The sequence below is a fragment of the Rhinolophus hipposideros genome, assembly GCF_964194185.1.
Source record: "Rhinolophus hipposideros genome assembly, chromosome: 11".
In the NCBI taxonomy this organism is placed as follows: Eukaryota; Metazoa; Chordata; class Mammalia; order Chiroptera; family Rhinolophidae; genus Rhinolophus; species Rhinolophus hipposideros.
Window position 1 is genome coordinate 30,632,801 of NC_138057.1, and position 7,959 is coordinate 30,640,759.

Genomic DNA, 7,959 nt, shown 5'->3' on the forward strand with positions numbered 1-7,959 from the left:
TCTACATGTTTTTGAGATTCATCCCTGTTGCTACATGCATCAATAATTTATTTCTTTTTATTGCTGAATAGCATCCCAGTATCTATTCACTTGCTGATGGATGCTTTGGTGATTTCCACTTTTGGCCTATTGTCAATGAAGCTGCTATGATCATTCATGTACAAGTCTTTTTGTGGACATATGCATAATTTCTGAATTATTTCTACTATTTTCATAATAGAGGAAAAGTTATATCACAACAGAAATGTGTGTTTAACTTTGTTAAAAACTGCCAAATAGATTTCCTAAGTTGTTATACCATTTTACAATCCCACCATCAGTGAGTGAATCAAAGTTCCTTTTGCTCCACATCTTTGCCTGCATTTGGTATTATCAGTCTTTCAGAGTTTAGTCATTCTGGAAGGTATGCAGTGGATCTCATTGTGGTTTTAATTTACATTTCTCTGGTGACTACTAATGTTGAGCACCTTTTTGTATGCTTATTGGCCTTCTGGATATCTTCCTTGGTAAACTGCTTTTTCAAGTTTTTGTTTGTTTGTTTCTTACATTTTTATTGGTTTGCTTTTCTTTTCATTATTGACTTGTAGATTTTCTTTATTCTTGATGTAAGTCTTAACTAGTATAAGAACTGCCATATTTTCTCCTTGTCTGCTACATCATTTTTTTTCATTTTGGGAAACAGCTTTATTGAGATACAATTTACATAACATACAAATTACCAATTTAAAGTGTATAAATCAGTGGTTTTTAGTATGTTCACAAATTTGTGCAACCATCAACACAATCAATTTTAGAATATTTTTATTACCCTATAAAGAAACACCATACGTCTTAATCATCTCTAATCCCAAGTCGTGAAGTTTTATGCCTGTTTTCTTCTAAGAGTTTTATTATTTTAGCTCTTACATTTATGTTTATGATACATTTTGAATTAGTATTTGTATATTGTGTGAGGTAGGGGTCCAACTGTATTATTTTGCACTTGAATATCCAGTTGTCGCAGTCCATTTGTTGAAATTATTATTGTTTGTCCCATTGGGTTGTCTTGGCAGCCTTGTTGAAAATCAATTGACTGTAAATGTGAGGGTTTATTTCTGGACACTAAATTTGATTCCATTGATTTACATGTTTATCCTTATGCCACCACCACGAAGTGTTGATTACTGTAGCTTTGTAGTAGGTTTTGAAATTGGGAAGTGTCAATACTTCAACTTTGTTCTTTTTCAAGATTTAAAAAAGAAGAATCTGGAATCTCTTGTAATTCCATATGAATTTTAGAATCAGCTTATCACTTCCTGCAATGAAGTCAGCTGAAATTTTGATAAGAATTGCACTGAAGCTGTAGATCAATTTGTAAGGTTTGTAAGTGCATTTTAATACTAAGTCTTATGATATATGAACATGGGATATATGTCCATTTCTTTAGATCTTTAATTTATTTCAATAATATTTTATTGTTTCACAAATGTAAATTTTGAGCTTCTTTTGTTCAACTTGTTTTTAAGTAATTTTCTTTAATGCCTGGAAATAAAATTGCTCTCTTGTTTGTTCATTGTTTCTATAGAGATACCATTGTTTTTTATATATTAGTCTAGTATCTGGCAACCTTGCTGAACTCATTTATTAGTTCTAAGGGTTTTTTAGTGGATTCCTTAGGATTTTTCTATATACACAATTATGTCATATAAAAATATAATTTTATTTCTTCCTCTAATCAGGAAGCCTTTTATTTCATTTCCTTCTTCACTTTCTTAATGATAACTTTTGATGAACAGAAAATTTTAATTAAGTCTGATTTTTCAGTATTTTTCTTTTGTTTGCGTTTTATGACCTAAGAATCTTTGCCTACTCTAAGGTTTCAAGACATTCTACAGTTGGTTTTTTTCCCTAGAAGTTTATACTTTTAACAATCAAAATTAGGTCTACAATCCAGGTCAAATTAATATTTTTCCCACTGGTGGGACATGGAATCAAAGTTCAGATTTTTCCCCGAGATATACAGTTGTTCCAAATATAAAACCATTTAAATTTTATATTTAATGATTTTTATATTATATTCCATTTCAGTAATATAGATCTAACCATAAATATTGTAAACACAAGAAGGAAAAAAGATTACATTTATGCATGAAACAAGGTTTTTCTCATCTCTGTGCAGCTATAAGGGTTCATTTTCCTTCTGTTTGAAGAAGTCTCTTTAGTATATCCTTTAGCAATAAAAGATTCTCAAGGTTTTTATTTATCTGAAAATGACTTTATCTGGTTTATTAGTCAGGGTTTTCCAGAGTATTTATAATAAGTAATTGACTCATGTAATAATGCAGACCGAAAAGTCCCAAGATCTGCAATGCAGACTGAGAAGTCCCAGCTGGAGACCAAATGTGTGGAGAACAGATGTGTGTTTTCAGCCTGAGTCCAAAGGCCTGAGAACCAGGAGAGCTGATGATGTAAGTTCTAGTTTAAAAGCTAACAGGCTCAAGATCCAAAAGGCTCCAATGTTTAGCCCAAATCAGAAGACTGGAAAAGATATGTCCCAGCTCAACTGTCAAGCAGGAGTTCTCTCTTAGCAGGCTTTTTGTTCTATTCACACCTTCAAATTATTGGATAAGGTTCACTCACACTGGGGAGAGCAATCTTTTTAACTCGGTCTACTGATTCAAATGTGAATCTCATTGAGAAACATACCTAGAATAATGTTTGGTCAAATGTTTGGGCACCTTGTGGCCCAGTCAAGTTGACACAAAATTGACCATCATATATGGTCTTCCTTTTTGAAGGATATTTTCTTTAGACATAGAATTTTTGGTTTGGTAATTAGTTTTTTTTAGCACATAAAAACTATATTTCCATGGTTTCCTGACTTTGATTCTTTCTTTTGAGAGGTCATCTGTCATATAGATTTTTGTGATTGGCATAATCTTTGAGATTTGTCCATATTGTTTCATCTATCCATAGTTTGTTTATTTCTGTTGCTGAATATTATTCATGGTATAGATGACCCAAAATTTGTTTTTCCACTCACTAATTAGTATTTGGATAATTTCCACAGTTTAGGAACTATGAATAAAGCACCTTACCATGTATTTATTAGTCATTTAAATATGTTCTTTTTAGAAATGTCTTGTCAATCTTTTGCCCATTTTTCTAGTTGTCTTTTCTTTATTGACTTGTCGCAGTTCTATATATATTCTAAGTAGAAACACACTGGAGGTGCCAAAAAATGTATACAAGTGGACATTTTTGTCACTGTTGCTCAAGTAGTAGTTCGCCTCAATCAGAAGTGTCTGGACGCTGATGGTAATCACTTTGAGCACCTCTTGTAATTGCAGAAGTCAAACTTGTATTCATCTTTTGTTATCAGTATGTATTAAGAATTACAATTTTAATATAGTTTTTTCCTTTCTTAAAATGTGTATACATTTTTTGGCATCCTCTTAGAATCTAAAATCTCTATAGATATTGATATAGATATAGATATCTATACTAATCTAATATCTAATATACTAATCTAATATATATATATCTGTGTGTATATATATATCTATACACAGATATATATATATATATATATATATATATATATATATTAGATTCTAAGTACAAATCTTGTTGGTAATATGTATTGCACTTATCTTCTCCCAACCAGTTACTTGTATTTCCACTTTTTTTGATGAACAGGAGTTGATAATTCTTAGTATAGTCAATTTTTAAATATTCCTTTGTAGTTGGTGCTTTTTATATATATATTTTAAATATTAACATTTTATTTGCAAAGCTTCTTTGTTGTACAGAAAGGAAAAATGTTACAATCTTGGTGTAACTGGTAGCCACAGATAGTTGACTCACCAATCAGAGCTATCCATGCTACAGTAAGAGTCTTACACAAAAATCTAACGATACTTACAATTTTCTCAGGGTGAAGTTCCCAAGCTTGGTGGTGGATTTCCACGAGGGACTAAACGGAGGAAGGCGGAATGTCAGAGGAACTATTCTTTGGCTCTTTGGGTGAGTGGATGTTCTGGGGTTTGTATCACAGCAACGTTTTTTTGTTTTGTTTTTTAAATAAACAGCTACCAAGTCCATATGAGCAGTCCAACCAATACTGAACACTTCTTTTTCTTTTTTTTTTGAACTGAACACTTCTTTTTCTTTTTTTTTTTTTGCAGGTTATTTGGGGTCTTAGTCATCTTCTCCATCATCTGTTTCTCTCTTCCTCTATTCACCTTTCCTGCTTTCTTCCTCCTCTTCATCCTCATCCTCATTGCCTTCATCTTCATCAACTTCTCCATCATGTCCAAAATCTTCTTCCTCCCCATTGACTTCACCTTCATCCTCTTTGCCTCTACATCTTTATCATTAAACTCTTCCTCCTTGCCATCTTCCTCCTCCTCATCTTCTCCTTCTTCATCATCCTCTTCTTCATCATCCTCTTCTTCATCCACACCATTCACCTCTGCATTTGAATCAGGGGCTTCCCAGTCCTCTTGGTCATAGCCACCTGGGTGGGTCAACTGGGGCAGGAGCTTGAAGACATTCTCTTGGTAGTCATTCAGATTAGTAACCTCAGAGTTAAACAGATCCAGGTTCCAAGGTGCTGATGTTTTTCAGTTTATTTAGATGTGTGAGATTTGGAAGTTTTTCTGCCAACATATTCAGCCCTCCATAGATTCTGTCATTGAAGTCAAAATTTTTCCATTTAGGTAGCTTGGGGAGATTTGAAACTGAAATCCAATCTACGTTTAATAAACTGAGGAACTCTTAAGTTTACCAGTGCAGCTATTAAGCCCTCAATTTTTCCCTCATTTCTCTTGTAATTGTCCAGGACAAGTTCTCTAACAGCTGCCGAGGTCGGTTCCTCAGCTCCAGATGGATCCTCCTCTTCACATCATTTCCCATTCCATCCTCTTCAAACTTAACTTTCCGGGAGCGGTGGAGCAGGGAGAGGGCTCCTGACCTGGGTGGAAAAGGCCATTGGAAGGGCTTATTAAATCTTGCTTAATAAATTTTTCCCTACCTCAAGCTTACAAAAACATTATTCTATAATTTCTTTCAGAATCTTTATTGTATTACCTTTCATATTTAGATTTACACAGCATCTGAAATTTATTTTTATATGTAGTGTGTGGTAAGGGTTATGTTTTCTTTTTTTCCATAAGGGTATACAGTTGTCACATCAACCTTTATTTAGAAGACCATACTTTTCCTGCTGCTTTGCGGGACCACTTTTATCAACACTCAGTAGTTACTGTGGCTTTATAATATGTCTTAATATCTGTTAAAGTAACTTTTCCAACTTCATTCTGTTTCAAGATTGCCTTGGCTTTTCAAAAGATAAATTGTAAGGATAAAATTAAGTAGATTAAAAGACATTCACAAGACATATCAATTAATTACATTTTGGGATCATGACGCAAACAATAAATTGTAAACACACATACATGTATTTATGACATCTAGAAGAAAACTGGAAATTTGGACATTGGCAATAGGGTACACAATTTGATAGCATTAGGTGTTTATTTTATTTTAATGGTATTATGTTATTGTGGTTGTTTTTAAATAAATTTTTATCTTTTCTAGATACGTAATGAAATATTTACAGTTCAAGTGATGTGATGTCTGAGATTTGTTCAAAATAATTCAAAGAGAAGAAAAGTGAGTGGGGGTGTAAATAAAACAATATTGACTATGACCTTATATTTGCTAAAGATGGGTGACAAGTTCATTATATTTTTCTGCCTAGTTTTGTATATGTTTGACTTTTTCCACAATAATAGACTTAAAATTGTTTTGCTATTCTTGGCCCTTTGTATTTTTATATAAATTTTATAATTCTTTTTTCTTATTCTTTCCCCAAAAAAACATATTTAGTTTTATGTTGGGACTACATTGATTTTACAGATAAATTTTGGGAGAAAGTAATGACCTTAGAACACTTTAAATCCATTTGCTCCCCCCTCCGCCGCCTGCCTTTTGTGCCAATGATTACATGTGTTTTAACAATATTTTAAATCATATATTTACATTTATAGAACATGTATCCCACAAAACTTTATTAGTGTTGTTTATTTACAGTCAAAATTCATTCTAATAATTTATTTGCCCTCTAAGTAATTTTTTTCTTTCTGATTTCCTTTTTCTTCTGCCTGAAGTATCTGCCTGAAGTATCTCTCTTTAGTATTTCCTTTAGCAATGACAAATTCTCAGTTTTCATTTGTCTGAAAATACCTTTATTTGAACTTCCTTTCTGAAGAATCGTTTTTCTAGACATAGAGTGTTTAGGTTGACCGTTATTCTATTCTTGTCCACTAAAGATATTGTATTCTTACTTCTTTCTGCTGAGAAGTCATCTGTCAGTTTACTTGCTCATTGAATGAAATCTGCCTTCATTCACTGACTGCTTTTAAGGTATTCTCTTGGTGTATTAATCATATCTTCTTTTCCCTCTTCTGTATTTCTGACGCGTTGACATATGGGGCCTTGCTGACCCTGGAGAGACTGCACCTCCAAAAGATAACCAAATCTTGGAGATAGTACATGACTTGCCTAGGAGTGTGTTTCATATGCAATCCAACTAATCCAGAGCCTATACTCCAACCACTTCTTTTACTGGGCTTTCATAATACCATGCCACTATCTCCCTGCTTTAATCACCTTATGTACTAGGCAGATAGAGACAGTCCCAACTGCCTCGTCCAGCACAGGCAGGACAGTTAGGCCTGAGGGGGAAGGGTGGGAGATTAAGGAAAACACAGAGACAGGAAGGTTGGGATCAGGAGGTCCACTGTCCATGGATGGCGGAGCAGTGGTGCAGTTTTTATTTCTCACACGGTTTTTATACAGTCTTAGAACAATTGCCTATAGAAGCTAGTATTAGTAGAACAAGCAAGTATTAGAACATACTGTTCCGTGAATATGTAAGTTTGTATGCCTGTGGCTATAATTGTGTTATCTTTTTCTTTCTGGGGGAAGATGCTGAGGCGAGGCCTCCCTGGATGACCTTGCAGACTGCAAGGACCTTGTCAGCTTACATCCTGCTCTCCACATCCAGCACTCTAGAGCCCACTGAAATTAGTCAAACTACGCAATTCTAACCGACTCATTTCTTCCCATGGAAACCACACCACCTAGCACATTCCTTCCCACAGAAACCACAATAAAGACTTGCCCAAGTTTTCCCCTCGCTCGCTCTTTCCACTTCCTGACTGACGCTGATGCTTCCTCATGTGACGCGGCATACCCGCTCCTCTTGGGAACTTTGAGTAACAAACTATCTTTTCAATGGCAATCATCTCCTGCTCTGCTAGCTGTAACATACCAGGATAATAATAAAACCTACATTTTAAAACATTTAGGTTCTGTTACTCGAAAGTTTTATTATGACCTGCTTAAGTTTGACTTTTTCGGTATTCTATACTTCTTGGGGTTCATTGGGCTTTTTGAAACTATATCATTGTGTCTTTTGTTAGTGTGATTGATTGTGTAATTGTTCCCAACTGTTTATTCCTTTATGTATCTATACATTTTGCCAGGTGACTTTACAATTCCTCCCATGAAAGACAGCGTGTGCTTACCTGTCTTGATTTTGAGCTTGACTGAATGACTTGCTTTGGCCAACGCCATGTTAGCAGACTTGACACCATCAGAAACTAGAAATGTATTTGTGCAGCTGGGCTTGCTCTTTTGCACTTCTGTCAACCCCTTGAGGAAAAACATGTGCTGGGAGCCCACTGAACCAACGTGCAGCTTAGAATTAGGCCCAGGTGACCCAGCAAAATATAGAGCATCAGAGGTAGTTAACATCTGTTAAATGAATAACTGAATGAGTACAAAACTGAAATTAGAGAGAATAGAAATGTCATAAGAAGATTCTGGACCTGTATCTGTTTTCTCTTTGTCCTTGCCCATCAATGAGTAATTTCCGGGTAAGGGCCCATGGGTAGAAATCAATACGATGAA

The 7,959-nt window shown here is 34.6% G+C and overlaps 1 pseudogene across 1 annotated transcript; it reads right to left on the reverse strand.

Moving 5' to 3' along the window:
* Positions 1-4,179: 4,179 nt before the first annotated feature.
* Positions 4,180-7,238, reverse strand: LOC308505013 (acidic leucine-rich nuclear phosphoprotein 32 family member B-like; annotated as a pseudogene). Its single transcript has 2 exons — positions 7,165-7,238; positions 4,180-4,954 (listed from the first exon to the last, which is right to left on the reverse strand). The product of its transcript is annotated as an acidic leucine-rich nuclear phosphoprotein 32 family member B-like (transcript).
* Positions 7,239-7,959: the final 721 nt, after the last annotated feature.